The sequence below is a fragment of the Haemaphysalis longicornis genome, unplaced genomic scaffold, assembly GCF_048455015.1.
Source record: "Haemaphysalis longicornis isolate Haplotype H1 unplaced genomic scaffold, Haemaphysalis longicornis Haplotype H1 scaffold_9, whole genome shotgun sequence".
Taxonomy (NCBI): Eukaryota; Metazoa; Arthropoda; class Arachnida; order Ixodida; family Ixodidae; genus Haemaphysalis; species Haemaphysalis longicornis.
Genome location: NW_027526460.1, coordinates 73,455,278 through 73,472,557, shown reverse-complemented (window position 1 = coordinate 73,472,557; position 17,280 = coordinate 73,455,278). Strand labels below are relative to the sequence as shown.

Sequence of the window (17,280 nt, the reverse complement as noted above, 5' to 3'; positions counted from 1 at the left end):
TGACTATATAAACCGCTCGGCTTTCGAAGCCTCTGGGTTACGCCGCAACGACAGCCGCTACGACGGAGCGCCGTGGGGCTCTACTCGGGTTCAGCGAGCGAGCTACGATGGCAAGGCGAGCCCCTAAACTGCCCTGCACTTAAAATTCCGCAGGAACGTGGTTCCCTCTTAAGGCACCGAGCCGTGCCATCAGTGCGCAGAAGGAGCCGTGTGGGAAAGCCATGCTGCCCTATCTCTCTCGTATACGGACGCTCCATGGCCAATGCCATTCGATTACGCTCCCGTACCATCGCCAGCTGTGCTCGTGGCATTCCTCGATTCCCGCCGAAGAACACCTGAGCCGCTGCTGTCCGGTCGGCCGGCCGGCCGGGGAGACGCCCATATAACACAACAGCGACCCCACGCTGCGATGCCCACGGCCTCCTCCATACATCCATCGTCGGGGGTGGGCCACTCGGCGGCCCATAGGTGCCCGGATCGCGCCGAGCCATATACATCAGGGCCGCGACGTTTCCGGCCGACCCGCGGCTTGACTTTGAGAAATGGGCCCCGGCGGGAGGCGAGTGCGAGTGATATAGCGCCGTCGCCGGCCATGCTATTTTATTCACCCGGGCTGGTGGAATACGGCGACGGGGAGGGGGGATGGGGGAGTTTCTTTCCCATCGCGCGTGGTGAATTGTCTTACGCGGCGATTCCTACACGCGAGGGCTTGCCCGACGGTGCGGGGGGGTACTGTAAAGAATAGGCGCGCTTAAACGCGACAAACGAATGGATTGCCCTCGAATAACTCGGTCAGGTCATCCATGAACTTGGCCGTGCGAACGGATGACCCGTACCGTGCTCTGGCACTGATGCAGGTGGTGAAGAGCTGACCACGGTAAGGGCTAGATTAGTCGACAGTCATGGTATGGACCTATCCAGGCGCTTAAATGATTGTGGTCTTCCATTGTCTTTTCAAAGGACATCGTCACTTGTGTACACCTGTAGTTGTGTTGATGGTTGCAAAAAAACTTAACATACCCGCCGCGGTGGCTCAGTGGCTAAGGCGTTGTGCTGCTGATCACGAGGATGCGGGTTCGATTCCCGGCCGCGGCGGCCGCTTTTCTGATGGAGGCGAAAAGCAAAAACGCCCGTGCGTTCGAGATTTCGGCGCACGTTAAACATCCCCAGGTGGTCAAAATTAATCCGGAGACCTCCATTACGGCGCGCCTCATCGCCTGCGTTGCGTCGGCGCGTTAAACTTTAGAATCAGATCAAATGAAACAAAAACGTATGTAAATAGCTGTGGATGATTCAGCGTCCAGACTTAATTTGTGCGGCGTTACCACATTTTTTTTTTATTCGGTGCATGCTTAAGTCATTCTTCTCTTGTAGTATACGCAGTTCTATATTATCAGAACAATGAGTAATCACTTAATTTCACTCATAGGCTGACATAGAAAAGGACTTTGGCCCTGGCCCGTCCATTGCACTAGAACTTCGGTAGTGCACGCTTTGCTGCGGCAGCCCGGGGGCTTGTCACCAGAAAGTTACTCCTGATCCGCGAGCTGGCTACTGAGCGGCAAGCTCGCCCACTACTCAAGAATGTGCAAGACGAACAAAAAAATAAAAAAGTACCTTCTTGCCGTTCTTTCCTTTTTTTTTTTTTTTTTTAGACTTCAAAAGCGAAAAGAAGCCATGTGACTTGGTTAGCGATGCATAAAAGGAGCGTTGCAAGCCGCTACGGTGGCGCCTACAGCTGCACGCGATTGCAAAGACAGATTTCCCTCCAGTCCAGTGGTTCGAAACCATACCGTGGACCGCTTTCGAGCGTGCGAAAAAAAAAAAAAATCCTGCGCCATCTCCATTAACGTGAAACCTGGGGAGGGGCGAAGCATGCAGTGTGTAAGTTTAATCTTGGCGCTTCGGCGTTTTTGCCGATTGAGATGAAGCCGTTGGGGGGTAGAGGTATACAGCTTTGCTATAAAAGTCCCTTGTCTTTGAAGCACTAAGCTCTCTAGCGCGAGGCGTAAACGAGTTCCCCGGTGTTTTAGTGTCGTAACTACACGAGATGACGATTACGACGACGATGGCAGGAGGCGCCAACAGCTCCAGATCCTAAAAGACTTTGCCCCTAAAAGATTGGTACCCCATGATGAAATATGTTGATCGTGTCGTAATGTCAAACAGTTTTCACTTGCAGCCAAAGTCGCCTTGATACTAAATCAATGCCTGCATTTTGTGTCGGACTTTCACGCTGATACGTGTCATATTGTCAAACAGCTACTTTTGGAGCTAATAGTTACCTAACTCCCATATGCTGCCTTTCGTGCGTCAGGCTTTTTTGAATAGCTGGCGTGCGGTGGCTTACGCAAGGAAAGGCATATGTCGTGCAGTGAAGCCACCTTTTCGCATTGCCTGCAAGGTAAGGCAAAACGGAAGAATTAATTAGAAGGGGGGAAGGGGGCGCGAGTCTAGGGGAGGCCTTCGCGGACCTCATGTCATCCGCGGACGCTCTCCTCCCCCCACCACCATTTGAGAACTACTGCTCTATGCGGACAACATCACGTAACTCCAGCCCCCTGCGAGCGACTCACCGGAGTTCCTGGTTGAGCTGAACCGCGCATGCGCCGTACCGACAGCTGTCCGACTTACCCTCACATCGTGCCCGCTAATTGCTCGTTATATTCATGCGTCGGCCTGAGCAGATTGCCGGCTCACGATTCGCGCGTGCATGCATCCGCAGGTCGACGACGCACCTGCCCAGGGGTGCCGCACCACGCCTCGAGCGGTTCCTTCGGCGCCGCGCATATATCACTCGCCACCCCGGGGTCGGCGCCAGGTGGCGTTAATGCCCACCCGCGCATTAGCGCGCCAACAAAAGCAACCATCACCCTAGTGCACGGCGAACAGGAAACGGGGAGCGGGAGAACAACGCAAGTCCTGGGCTGAACCTGATGCCGTGTTTATTCCGTTGGCGAAACAAGAGAAAACGAACGGCGGTGGTCTCTCTGTCCCTGCACTGAGACACGAAAATTAATCACACGTTTGTTCGTCGTAGGTGCAGTCGATGCTGCATTTATTTACTCGTCGATACTACGTTTATTTAGAGCTATCCTTATGTATATCACAATTTAAGAAATTATGCGAAGATCCAATGCGTATTTATTCTGAGTGTACAAGCACGCTCCATTTGTTTCATGTGCGTCATTAAGGGGGCCAAAATGTGCCTTGCTCGCTCTTTAAGGTGCGTGCATCAAACTCTGTGTAAATTCCTGCTTTCGGGTGTCTTTAATTGTCGTTGTTTTCATCTCTGTCGCAGAGCAAAGCTTGAGAGCGCAAACTAAGTAAGCGCACCTACGTACGATATGAATGTATACCGATACGTGGCTTATAAAGATGCACTGTTGCACTCCTTCTTCATGATAGATGCGTGTATAGTCTTATCTAGAACCGTTCCTTATCTGCGATTTTCCAGTAACCGTTCTGACACAATGGAAGCCCAGTTTCACGCATGCGCCGTGGGTCCAGAGATCTTATCAGAACTTTTCGATTGACCTACCGGTCTACGGGGAAATGCATTGGCTTTTTGACAGGACGCCATGGGTCCCACTAAGAAAGATTTCGCTTTAATACGTTTAATGTTGCTCGACGCACTCGCCACTGTTCATTATTGTGAAAAATCTTCAACTACGTCAAGCACAACAACGCTATAGAAAATGTAACGCGCCAGTTTATTTCAACCAAGGTTTAACACGGTGAAAGTTGCACTTTGATTTTCTGCTATGCGTGAGGTCCACCCATGTTTTTTGCTCTCACCCGTGCAATTTTTTTTGGAAGCCACGCATTAAAAGGCCTCGTGCAAGCATGCCCCTTACTCACATATGCTTGCGACCTCGGCACTCAAACGAGGCATGGCCTGTCGTAGAAGTGTCCTAAGCGCTTAATAGAGCTGAAGGAAACCGCAAAGAGTTTATTCAGGCATTTCGATCGGGTGAGGTCTCTCTGGAGTCCATGTAAGTGCACTAGCAGGAGTGAGTCGGGCACATGCTGCTCTGAAACCTGCTTGGTGTTTTTAAATTGGGAGACGAAGCATCGCAAAACAGCCTCCGGCCATGTTGCTTTGCCGCAAGGAGCTCAATAGCTGGCCTCGTTCTGTGCTGGTGTATTAAAAACCAACGGTGCGTGATGCTTTGGTGGTGCGCAATGGAGATGCGCTAACAAGAAAACATCCCGCGCTGAAGGTACACATTCGCAAAGATTTCAGTTGTTTTTACTTTTAATAAACAGCGCTCTAAAGGAATAGAATGTCGAGCGCCTTGCTTTTGAAGCTCCCGGAAGGTGTAACCATTTGAATGTCAAACTGTAAGATGGGAAGGACTTTGGTTTAAGGGTCTGTTCCTGCACACTGCGGGACTTCCCTTGCCGTATTTAAAAAAATATTTGGCCCGCTTCAAAAAGGTGAAAAAATCAACGCTCATGCTCAGCCGTAAGAACGGAAGAAATTTGCGTCGAATTTTTTAATCAGTGCACTTAACAAGATGGTGGTAGCGGCTACACTAATTAGTCATTACTATAGCCATTACTAAGTCGCTACTAATGTTTACACTGACGAAATGTTATTATATATACTACGTGTATTAAACAAAATGTTTATGTTTTTACGCGATAAATTAAGCTATTCATGCACCTGGAGCGGAATTCTGAGCTGCATACCGTACTTACCCGATTCTAACGCGCACCTTTTTTCCGTAAAATTAGGCCGAAAAATCGCATGCGCGTTAGAATCCAATACAAAACCGAAAATGCCGAAACAGCTGAAATTTCGCTCCATCCATTGCCATCGCCATCTCAAGATGGCGCCAAAGCTTTTAGCAACAATTTTTCGGATCTAGGCGCCAAGGCTTTTCTTTCGGCGTTCACACAAATCGTCAAATTATTCCATTTGCGTGCTTGATAACAGCAATGGCAGCAGCGGTAACGAAGGTGCGCCACTTCCGCGGCTTACGAGCGGCTCCCACGCGTTCACAACGAGCGGTTGGCTGAAGCGTATGCCTCTGGAGAAGCTCGCGGGATGGGCATGCGAGGCCTGGGCCACGATCCCATCGAACATAGTTTAACGTTCGTTCAGAAGTGTGGCATCGCGAACGCGCTTGACGGCACCAATGACGATATGTTGTGCGGTCAGCGGAGAGCGACAAGGAGCTTTGGGAGAGCGACGAGGAGTGAGATGAGTGAGATTACTTCGGGGAATAAATCGCCCGTTTCTCTCGCATTCGTTTTTCTTGCTCACAAAGTTTCTTGCCCGTTAGAAATGGAGGTGCAAGTTTTTTCGGTTTTTTGCCTGGAAAATCGGGTGCGCGTTAGAATCGGGGGCGCGTTAGAATCGGGTAATTACGGTACTTTTCAAAAATGTCCATTTTGTGCCCATTTCAATCCTGACGCAATTGCACTTGCGAGGCCTCTGGCCAATGACATGCGCAGAAACCGATGCCCCGCCTGCTGCTTCACATCCGGGTCGTATGTTTTCAACCAATCAGAGCTTGCTCAAAGTGGGCACTTTGAACGGACATTAAGAGGGCCAAAAGTTAGAATTCCGCCGCTGGGCTCTTGCACGCGCCGTACTGGAGGCCTACAGATTTATTTCGGCCGGGGCGAGTTTGTTTTTCTCCTCCGTCAGAAAAACGACCACTGCGGACGAAGGAAGGACGTAGAACGAACGGAGGAAATTTAACCTGGAAAGAACCTAGTTTGCAATCCTGCACGTGGAAAAGGAAACATAGGCAAAAAAGAGGAAGGAAAGAATGAAGAAAAGTTGGAGCAGACTTGGGCCTATAAGCTCAGCGGCAGAAATATATGCGTGTTTTCAGCTCTGCAAAAGTGTAGTTTGAAGTTTGAGGCTCTTCCTGTCGCTTACCATTCATACTTTCCCTGATGCTGCAAAACGTTCATGCAAAAGTTTAACGCCACCAGCGTCATTTCAAACGTACGCTGGTTAAACATTTTATTTCAGCTTGAGGGGACCGGGAAAGTAATTATTTTTCACCGAGAGATCCGCTGAAATTTATGGAGAAATTTCATGCGGGAGGGAACTCTACAACGCGGCCACATTGAAAGTCGTTAACGACGACCGAGAGAACCGGTCCAGCGTTAAACAACATTTTTTTTCCCCTCTATCAACAAAAACTAATTTCTTTATTTAGCGTTACCTTTTCTCTTCTAATCTCCATAGCAATCTCCCAACAGCCAAGGAGCCCCTACTTCTGAAAGCCACGTCTTGACGGGTATGCCGTGTACAGCGGCCCCACTATTGCAAGCACAGCGCTCGGTCTGCCTCAGACGTGTGGCCTGGCGGTCGGCGGACCGCTGATCGGGGGATTGCGGGGAGAAGGCGGCCCTTTAATTAGGCCTACAGCCTCGGACACGGCGCTTCCAGAACATCCAGCCTGTCCGCAGCGTGGCTCGAGCGTACAGAACACGCCTTGTTCGGTCGGAGCGGGCATGTCAGGAGCAGCCGCGGTGGTAACGTCGACGTCGCCGTTGCGTGGCAGTAGAACCGCTCGCTGGGCGGAGGCCGGGGAGCGGACCTCGACCGAACACGTGCTTCTGGCACGGCGCAGGCTTCTGGGAGTCGTCAGTGCTTGGTTTTCCCCGGTGCGGCCGGCCGTGAAAACAGAGTGGATGAGAGGAAAAAAAGGCTCGGCGTAATGCTTTGCTATGTATAGAGGACCCTGAATTTTCGTTGCTTCGGTGACCAATGTGCGCTGAGGTCCCCCAACTCCCAACTTTTCTGGTCCTCCCTGTGCGGCTGAAACAAACAAACAAACAAAACGGTGGGTTTGCTGTCCACTAGACCGTAACCAACCACTTTCACTCGCCAAGTCCGATTTTGGAGGATTTTCTTTTTGTTGTTGTTGTTCTCAATTGCAGTCGCCCGGAAAGCTCGGAGTCGTCGGCTGGGTGTTCGCCTGCATGGTTCTGTAGAGTGAACAATAATAGTATCAATTGTGGGCTGTCCAATGCACGTGACCTCAGATGTTCGCGCCCGCTTTAGGCACATCTGCATTCGCAAGCGCCGAAATTTTAAATAGACGTAATTTCAATTTCGTTGTCATCGGGAATGATAACGTGACTTACAAATATACATGACGCCCGAAGGTGGAAACTCTGGTGATTATCCATCCAGAGATCGTTGAGCAGTAACATTTTAGCCACCACAATTATATTTTGTTTTCAGTTTTAAGTGTCGAACTCTTAAGAGGACTGAGACGATATATACGTGGATATGCGTGTTTTTAAGCGCACGAAATCTGACCACGTGCTGTTTCAAAAAATGAGCACAATAAATTTTCCTGGCCACATAAGGAAAATATGTACCACATTTTCGTTTGCATCTTAATTTAGTCTTTTTTTAAATTTCTTGATCCGTATGTTTTGCCTCCACACACTTATAATCCAGAATCACACTTCTTATTTTTATTTTATTCTATAGTTTTGAGGGTGCCAGACACGCATTAAACTGCCCCGATCCCAGAGGGGAAAAGTCTCGTAGAGAGATTCGTAGTACAAATGCCGAATGTATCCATCCACACGCCCTCTCGCTCGCGTAACGACGGAAGAGCGCCATTATAAGCCTCCGGTTTTACGTATTACAACACGTCTGGGAGTAGCGCGCTACGAGGGGCAGCAGACGGAGAAGCTTGGGAACGGCGAAACGAAGAGAGCGAGTTATTTCTCGCGGCGTGGGCTTTTTCCGGCGTATTCGGCTGCTGTTCGCACAAATCTCGGCTGCCTGTAAAACTGTCCGCCTGTCTGGCAGCCTGTTGGGGAGGGGACGCCGCGGATTGAAGAGCTAGGGGAGCTTCCCGGAATCCATTTCGCCCGGGCCCGTACCAAAGGAGAAGAAAAACACGGTGAAGGCTGAGGCGGAATGCAGAGATGCGCAAGACTTCTGAAACGACTGGACGAGGCGAGGAAACGGAACACCACCGCACCCGTTCCCTCACCGGACATCTCTAGTAGTTCGGTGCAATACTGGGGTGTGCCAGGCAATCAGCTGCTAGCTCATTCCCGCCAAATTCGCTCATTGCAATCATGTGCACCCGCCCTATTTTTATCAACATCACAGGAGCGTCGACCGCTCTGTTTATCCGTGCCGTATGACGGAGCAACACGGCAAACTCGGCGAGAGTAGCCGCATGCGCACTGAGTACTGGCTGCGGCGGCCGCCGTCTGTTAGGCTGTTCCAAGAGCAGAACGCTGCCCCCTATTTTCTCCATCGCTTATAACACAGCCTGCCGAGCAGCTACTAACGGTGCAAAGAGGGCAAGTGAAAGCGACCGACAGCAGCAGCCTAAGCATTCCAGGAGCAAATCTCGAAATTTGCGTTATTGGCGATTTACGAAGTATTGGCATTTGGCACAACGGGCCTTCTCGAGGACAAAAGCCGCCAATATGCAAAGCACTGTGATAAGCGAACGAAACGATTCTGGGCTGCGCTCAGCTTCCGGAAAAGCCTAGCATACGAGGGCTGCCGCAACCAGTGCTTAGTGCGCATGCGGCAACTCTCGTCGTGCTTGCCGTGTCACTCCGTCATATGGCGCTAATCAACCGAACGGTCGACACTCCCGTGAAAATGACAAAAAATTGGGCGGGTGTACAGTGCAGTTGGTTAAAGTGCTTGTCTATAGAACGGCTTTTTATACTTCCGCCTTTCTCCGGTGTTGGCTTGAATTTAGTTAGAGGTAATCAGAGCACCATTCTGATGTCTACGGCGAGCACTTCAGTTCCCAACACTTGTTCGAACAGTATCTATCCTTCAGCACTTTCAGGAATGACCACTTGAAGTAGAAATCGCTGTCATGGACACGTGTTTTATCGACTATGTTTCCCGCCTTATTGCTGTCCCGTTTGTCCTGGCTAGTCAATAGAGAGTTTAAGCACTCCGTATGCTCTATCTGTTCCGTTCGTACCGTGTTGACCGGGACCCGACTGGGCACTTGTGAATCCGTTCCGGTAAGGTGGATTACTTCCGCGGGCCGGCCCTCGCCATGCCCGCGCTATGCCATGCTATGCTATTAGGTTGCGTATGTGGGGGAAAGATGGGTGAAATGGGCCCGAAACAGTCTGACGTCGGCTGTCGACACCTTATCCGGCCCGATCTTGTTGCGGAGGAGGTTTCCTCCTCACCGTGCACGCACGCGCAGGCGCAGTCGGGTCCCGGTCAACACGGTACGAACGGAACAGACGGAGCACACAAGTGCTAACACTCTCTAACAAGCATTCGTGTTACGTCACGGCTAGGGTGCTCCGCGAAATAGTAAAAGTGTCAAGCATTTTTAATTCCAACATGGCCGCCGCTCCTATACATCGCATTACTGTTCTTAGTGCCGCGCTTGTAGGAGCTCCGCGGAACGGAGCGAGAAAACTAGAATAACTCTAAAATAAATGTGTTTTTTTTCTTATTTTGGCAATAAAATTCTCATAAAAACGGCGAAGGAGACAATAAAAACATAGCTCAGACTTCGTTTTCCTTGCTATGACCACATTTGGGCCGTACTTTTCAAGTTATGGAAGAACAGCATCTTTTTGGCTGTTAGCGTTAATTCCCTTTACTGCATGAAAAAAAAACATGTGTACAAAATGTGTGTCCTTTTTTTTATTATTGTGCATCTAGCAAAAGGGAAGGAACAAGTTTTGTTCAAGTCAAACGTTTATTTTGGAAGATAAAGAATGTCTACTACAGTGGAAAACATGAGCACTAATCAATGAGAGCTTTTTTCTAGGCCAGTTGGTACTGCATGTAAAACACTGCGCTAAATTGACATTGACGAAGACGAAGGACGGCGGAACACAATATGCACACATTAAAGTGCATGTGTGCATGTGTGCATATCTGCATATGTGTGCAGGCGTATTTCCAGCTGCGTTTTCGTATGTGGGCATATTATGTTCCGCCGTCTTTCGTCTTCGTCAGTGTCAATTTAACGCAGTGTTTTACAAGTAGTTATGAACACTAGCTTTCGTGGAAGAAATTTTAACTTTTTTTTTTTCAGCAGCTGAGCTTCTTCCCGCACACTTGTATGCCTGAGCACAAAAATTTGAACGTGGTGCGCGCTACTCAGCGTTACGTGAAAGGAAAAAAAAAAATGGGCCCATCTCCCGGGGAGGGGGACTCGAGTAAATGCGTCGCATAGGGGGTGGGTGTATTGCGGTAACGTTTAGTGTTTGGGGGGTTGGTGCTATCACGTGTACACCACGCAGCTATCACGCCGCTAGCACGCCGCTGAGTCGCCAACGCTCGCCGCTGACGACGTAGTTTGAATGAGTCAAGGATATAAGGCGCGTTCGTAGCCTTTGATTCTGTGTCGGTTTTGTGGCGCAGTGGGAAGAGCACCATGTACCTCGCGTTCTGCCCACAGGTAGTGAATGCGTTGTATCAGCAGCTTCTTGGCGTAGTTTGAATGAGTCAAGGATTATAAGGCTCGTTCGTAGCCTTTCATTCTGTGTCGGCTTTGTGGCGCAGTGGGTAGAGCACCATGTACCTTTCGTTCCGCCCGCAGGGTCATGGGATCGAAACCAGGCGCCGATAACTGTTATTTCTTTTTATAGTGTAGGGGGAGGCTGGCTGCAGCGGACGCCGACGCACGGGTGACATCGTGAGTTATACAAATGCTCTGCATTTAAAAGCACTCACTTTTGGGATCCAGGCACAAGTATACACCTTCTCGTTCCACAAAGGTATGGGGTCTTGAGCTCGCATTCGCTCACCTCACATCTCTACTTCATCACTGCTGTCTCCTTCGCTCTCGAGGCGTCCGTCATCACTGCCAGATGGCACGTTTTCGTCAAGCAGGACATTGATTAGATCTCCGACAACGGCACGTCCAACAGCCCGTTGGGCGTAAAAAAAATCCCGGGCCATCTGCACTAACGTGAAACCTGGGGAGGGGCAGTGTATAGGTGTACTCTAGGCGCTTTGGCATTCTTGCCCACGGACATGAAAACGTTGGCGGGTAGGGGTATACAGCTTTGTTGTAAAAGTCTCGTGTCTTCGAAGAACGAAGGGTTCTAGCGTGAGGCGTAAACGTGTGTCCCGGTGTTTTTTTAGTACGCGTTACGGAGCGTTCCAGCGCGAGGCGTAAACGAGTGCCCTGGTGTTTTATTAGCGTGACTAGTTGAGACTATGGTTACGATGACGACATGAGACGCCGACAGCCCGAGACCCTAAGGGGTTTTGCCCCTAAAAATTTTTGTAGCTGCCTACATCCTATCAAGGGTAAAGTATTACTGCGTTACTAAAACAGTGTAACCATCAGAAACAACGAAAATAAGGTTACAAGAAGCAAGCGCGACAGGGTGCACCATACCCTAAATAGTATGGGCGGCTGTACCCTCAACGCACGTTGTCCACTACAGTGGCCATACAGTGAAAGTTGTTCTGAAAAACCTATATATTGGCTTCACTCAGCCGCAGTGTTTAAAGCTGTTGACTACAAAAGCGGTTGACTACGCTCAAACACACCAAACAACTATTTTCTCTAAGTTATAAGGAAAAAAGCCCGGACTTTTTATTCACCAGAATTATCTGATGAATGAAATGGATTGAATTGAATTTAATTTAATTGACTAATGTCTCTTACCCGCCGGAGAAGACGATTGTCATCTTTGACGCAAAGTTTGGGAAAAATCGTGGTATGGTGGGGCCATCTATTCAGCAAATGAAAACCCCTTTTGTCCACTGCAGTTACCAATATGCAGGGGAGCATCTCCAAGGCGCTGCCTTTGCTCCAAAATATTGCGGAAATTTGTCCACTGTAGTGCACGGACAGCATGCAACAAAGGGTTAATATGGAAACAATAGGGCATACAATTCCCACCAGAATGGTTAAAATTCCATCATTTATTATTCAGTGTTTTCCGTTTTTGTCTGGAAACAGATAAATAGAAGACATTTGGCAACCTGTGGTTGACCACGTCTGGCAGTGTCCGTTTGACGGAAGGTGCCTTTGCTTTCGGCGCCGACAACATTGTGGCTGTTTAATGGTCCGCGCATCTGTAATTTAACTTAAACTTAACTAAACTTCACGTTAGTGATGGCAGCCAGTTATATATAGTGATTTTTTTTACCGTCCATGGCAGGAAACGTCATGTAACCACATGACATAACCACCACAAGCAGGACTTGTCGTGGGTGATTGAAGGCGCCTCTCTGTCTTCACTACCCCCCCCCCCCCCCCCCGCCCCCAAATCACCCCTCAGCCGGTTAGCATTGAAGTGAAAGCGCATTTTATGATGGGGAGCTCATGAAAAAATGTCGCGCTATCGTAAACTTCCGGCCACACCTCGCGCAACTGTATCAACATAGGCGTAAAAGTCAGCTTAACGTATCCTTCAGCGATTACGAAGCGATGCTTAAAGGGTCGTAATAAGAGCGTTGTTTGTCGTCCATTCAAGTACCAGCGTGCGATTTGCGTACGAAAGGGAAATCGGCCCGTATGACACGCTTGTAAATCTCTCTCATCCACTGTCAGCGTCTTTCATCATTCGCTGTTGTGCAAATGCTGTCTTTTCTTTGTTTCTTAGTAAACAAGCTGACTATAACTCACTGATCGTAGGGCTGGACATGGTTAACGGTGAAGACGTGTTAACATAGTTCGCTTTTACAGCGTGCTGCGTCCAACTAGTGCCCGCATGTGCACTATATACTCTCGCCGACGGTGCCGGCAGAATCCCAGACAAATAAAGACACGTCAAGCAGAAGCAGTGCGCGCAATGCCGCCATGGGATTCCAACCAATCACGCTTTTGGAGACGCAGACGGCAATCTTTTGCAGCTCGCGCGGCATCTCTCGTTCCCTGGTCCGAGTATGGAGAGGAGGGAGAGGGGAGTCAACGCCACGGAGAGAGGGGTTCGCTACTCGGCATACTCGGTAGACGGCGCTCTTCCTATTATTACTGTGATGCGCTTGCTTTTCGCGCTGTTCGCAACGTCTCACGTCTGTATCGATCCGCGCGAAGGGAGACCAGAAACGAAAATGGTTACGCTAGATAGCGAATATACAAATGTATATATTTGCAAAAAAAGGAGCACGGGACGGTCTTTGGAAGCCACGGGAAGCAACTGTCTCGGAACGCTGACCGAGTTTCGTTGTTTCCGAGACATCAATCACCGGCGAAAATGGCGGCTGTGCGTTCTTAGGATTGTTGTTGAACTTTTTTTTTTTTGTTTATCTTGTGAAGGGACACTGTCTGCGTGTGCGCTTCTCTTGAAAAGGAGAGTTTGGAATATGGGAATGCGTCTGGGTGTTCTACCGGGAGGCTGAAAAATTAAAATTTGCGTACCCAGTCTAAAATCACGAACCGACTGCATGCGGGGTAATTCTCTTTCCCATGTATATAAACCTTTGTTTCTTCAAATAAAATTTAGTTGGAAGTTAGCGCCCGTCTGTTGTACAGTGTCCCTTCGTCCTGTCTTTTGCGCTTTTGTTTCTTCAATGGGTATTATGTATCTACTGTTTTACAAGTTGATTATATGTTTGCAGCGTGTAACTTTAAACAGTGGGTTTTGTGTTTGTAAGCTTCAAACCATTTTTTTAAGTTGTTTATAAGTATTCTACAGCCGTATGGGAGACCTTGTGAATATAGCCCCACAGTGCCCAGCGTATCCAATTTAATACGCGCTGTTTGAGACGCCAGACAGTGGCGATAAATCGCTTTAAGCTAAAACCAAAGCCCAGAACATCGTTTTTAAGTGCGAATGCACTTCTTAAGCGATCCTGAAGCGTCCGCCGCCGTCCGCATAGCAACAGCTGCGGGTGAGCGCGCTCCTCGTCTTCCTTGGCAACGGGGGGAGATGGGCGCGCGCTGCCTGGCCGCTGACATGGCACATACCCACGTGGGGGATTGGCCAGGAATCTCCTCGTCTTCCTTGGCAACGGGGGGAGATGGGCGCGCGCTGCCTGGCCGCTGACATGGCACATACCCACGTGGGGGATTGGCCAGGAATCTCCTCGTCTTCCTTGGCAACGGGGGGAGATGGGCGCGCGCTGCCTGGCCGCTGACATGGCACATACCCACGTGGGGGATTGGCCAGGAATCGGGCGTGAGAAGGGATAATGCACCCGCTTAAAGGAGTACTGACACGAAATTTCAAAGCTGAGATCCGCTCTAGCAATCAAGTACAACGACAACACAAACAGGTGTCTGTGAATAAATGCATCTTTCTTTCTTTGTAGTTGTGTGTGTGTGTGTGATCTCTCTTTCGCGAACATTACCGAACCGCGCAAATTCAACTCCTGCATTCGCACTTTCACATTCTTCCCCTCGGGTAAATGCGGGGAATTTTTGATACCCTGGCGAAGTTTTCTTATGTGAGTTGTTAGAAAGGCGCTGCCGGGGGCCTGCTGGCAGCTCGAGAAAAAGGACCGCGCCTGGGAGCTCGCACGGTGGCATTACACCGGCATCATTTTACTCGAAAAACACTGAGTAGTTTACTTTCTCGCCCTAAATGTTAGGCCATTTTCTTCTTCAGTAAACCAAAATACTCTCTTGGTTGTCATGTTGGAGGCCCGCCCACTTTTTAGCGTTGCTTAAAATTTTCCTGTATCCTGTTTGAGACAGTGTGCCTCCATTGATGGCGCAATTTTCGTACCGCTTTTGGTACGCTTTACAATACAGCTTTCAAGCATGAACATTTTTCCTGATTGCTAATGTTTTGACTTTTTAGGGCCTGAAGTTAGAAATATATTCTACCGTATTGTCGCCGGCGATGATGTCAGCTATGTTGTCGGAAAGGGACTATGAATATTACAATCTATCTAGCCTTCCCGAAGCCCTCTGAGAAAAGCAATGGTGACCGCGCATGCAACAACAGACGAAAGGAATTGCTAAAAAGAAGTCATGCAAACAGCCCACCCAACAAGTGAAATGGTATGACCGCGAGGCCAAAATCCGCGTTGACGTCTTCTTCTCCGCAATTGTTCGTGTGTACAAGTTTCATCAGGGATCTAGAAGCTTAACTATCAGGTGTCGGTGTCCAAGTAAACCATTTGCTCCAGGCGCTGGTACATGTGTCTCATAAACCATGCTATCTTCATCTGCGTCGTGAATGTGTGGAATGCCCACAGGCGCCAGAACCATCAGTTGAAGGAGTCCACGGCCACTCAAGCTGGAGATACTCATCGCCAGCATATCAGAAAGCCTGATCTCCACAGGAACAGCACCAAGACGACGGCCAACCAGCTAGTCGTCCTTCTCCTTCTGTGAAGAAGACGATGGTCTCGACCAGTCAGCCCAGAGACAACGTTCCAAGAGACGTGGACTAGGGACGTATCGAAGCGCAGCAAAGACGAGTACAGGAACACAGAAGACGACGCACAGAGCGCTCTGTGTGTCGTCTTCGGTGTTCCTGTCCTCGTCTTTGCTGCGCTTCGATACGTCGGTATGTATACCAACTCGCCCAAACCAATACTCTCGTGGACTAGGGATCTTCCTCTTGTGACGAGCAAGCGACTTCGATGCAGGAGCTGTGTACCAAGTGTTAGTACGCTTAGCACAGTTGTGTACGCGAATAATAAGGTCACTCTCCGCCTGAACATGCAACACAACTGCTTCTTCGAATGCCACAAGCCAAATTTCTGCAGCTGGCAAGGAAATAGCATAAGAGCGCACTGTATCATGAACGATACCTTTCATAATTTTTGACTGGTTTGAAATTTCATCTTGGTTTTTACATGGATGAAGTCACGTCAGCCCTAAGTAAAGGTACACACGTTTCTGAAATTTTTATTCGTGCAGAATCATGCTTGGGCTTTCTGGGGATAGGCATTCACCCCTGCCCCCATCTCCGTACTTTGACGCTTTGAGTGTATTTCTAACAGCAAAGCTGTTTAGCGAATGGTCAATTTTTGTGTCTGCAGTTAACAATTCCAAGAAATTGCCGAGCATGCGCACGTGAGCGCGGGCCTCGTGGCGGCCGCTCGGAAGTTAATCAAACAAAAAAAATGCCGAGAGCTCGTGTGTGCGGGCCTCGCGACGGCCACCCAGCGTCCCCGGCGCACGTTTTCAAGTCAAGCGTATACCCACTTAGGGAGACTGGCAAAGACTGGCCAAAAAAAAAAAAAAGCTGCAGCGTTCGCCGTATCGTGACTTGCTTGGAACAAAAAAAGACACGCCACAGCGTATGCCCCTCTAAGGTGATGTCCAATGATTATCACTTCCGCAAAAAAAAAAAAATGAAGGAAGCTCACGCTTATAGCAACAATAATGTAGTGAAGGTCGTTGCGGCAGCGAAGAAGAAGGAAATGGCTGTATTCGTGGACTTAAACTGTCGTGATGGTCGTGAAGGTGGCGCACACCTTCGCTATACCTTCAAGCCTTACGCGTTAGTGTCAGCTTTCTTCATTTTTCTGTGCGTATAATTTCCGCATTGTGTAACTGAATGTTGTTGTGTTTATTTTCTCATTGCACTGCACTGCAGGAATTCCCCGTGGAGCAAGAGCCTCGGTCACACCACAGCTTTTGGCTCTTGCTTCACTTGGCACTGACTGAAAGAAGTGAATAAACTTGAAACTTGGGGTAGTTCGTTCCATCGCAGCATTGTGAGGAAAAACGGCGTGATGAGGACAGCGAAGAAGAGACCTGCCAAGCTACACAGTTGACTCACGATTGGGCATTTTTATTGCACTAGACAATACAAAGTAAAAAAAAAAGTGGCAACATATTTTTCTTTGAACACCGACACAAAAAGCCTAAGCACGGGCCGATGAGGCGAAGGGATGTGGTGCAGTCACGTTAGTAACGTAATCCGCCACAAGATCACAGCGAGCTCATTTTCCTTCGCTCGGAAACATTGTAAACAGATGGAGTACCGTCCTTGGGCATGAGAGGTTGCGGAGGCCGTACGAATTCTGCAGGTAATTACTCGACACGCAGCAGGCTGTTAATCTCCATCTCAGAACAGAAAAAAAGGGCACACGGCCACTCTGCGTAGAATCTTGTCCGAGTACTCTCGAAGAGTCGGTTCCGTACGTCGAAAATATCGGCACTCACCGCAGCGCCGAGCGGTTAAAGCTGCACAGAGTAACAGACGTGGTGGAACCGATCATATATATTCAACCACTCAACTGTACCGCGAGGGAGGAAAGATATCAGGCGACGACCGTCCTCGGCCCCTGTCGGAAGCGCGCAGTTTTCAAATCTCGGTGGGGGCCGCATTGTTTAACGGCCACCGCCACTCTGACCGACTGCGCGAGCGGCCGCTAACGAGCCGGGAGCCAAGCCAAGTCCTTCGGTTCCTCTA

The 17,280-nt window shown here is 49.3% G+C and overlaps 1 long non-coding RNA gene across 6 annotated transcripts in view; it reads left to right on the top strand.

Annotated features, from left to right (window-relative positions):
* Positions 1 to 17,280, top strand: part of LOC144152387 (uncharacterized) — a 408,790-nt gene that overhangs the window by 344,206 nt on the left and 47,304 nt on the right. For 4 of the 6 annotated variants that reach the window (XR_013319156.1, XR_013319161.1, XR_013319158.1 and 1 more), the window contains exon 3: positions 6,212 to 6,672. The exons of the other annotated variants lie outside the window; for them this stretch is intronic. This is a non-coding gene — a long non-coding RNA (uncharacterized LOC144152387). Of the gene's footprint in view, positions 1 to 6,211; positions 6,673 to 17,280 lie in introns of those variants that run through there. 6 annotated transcript variants of the gene reach the window in all.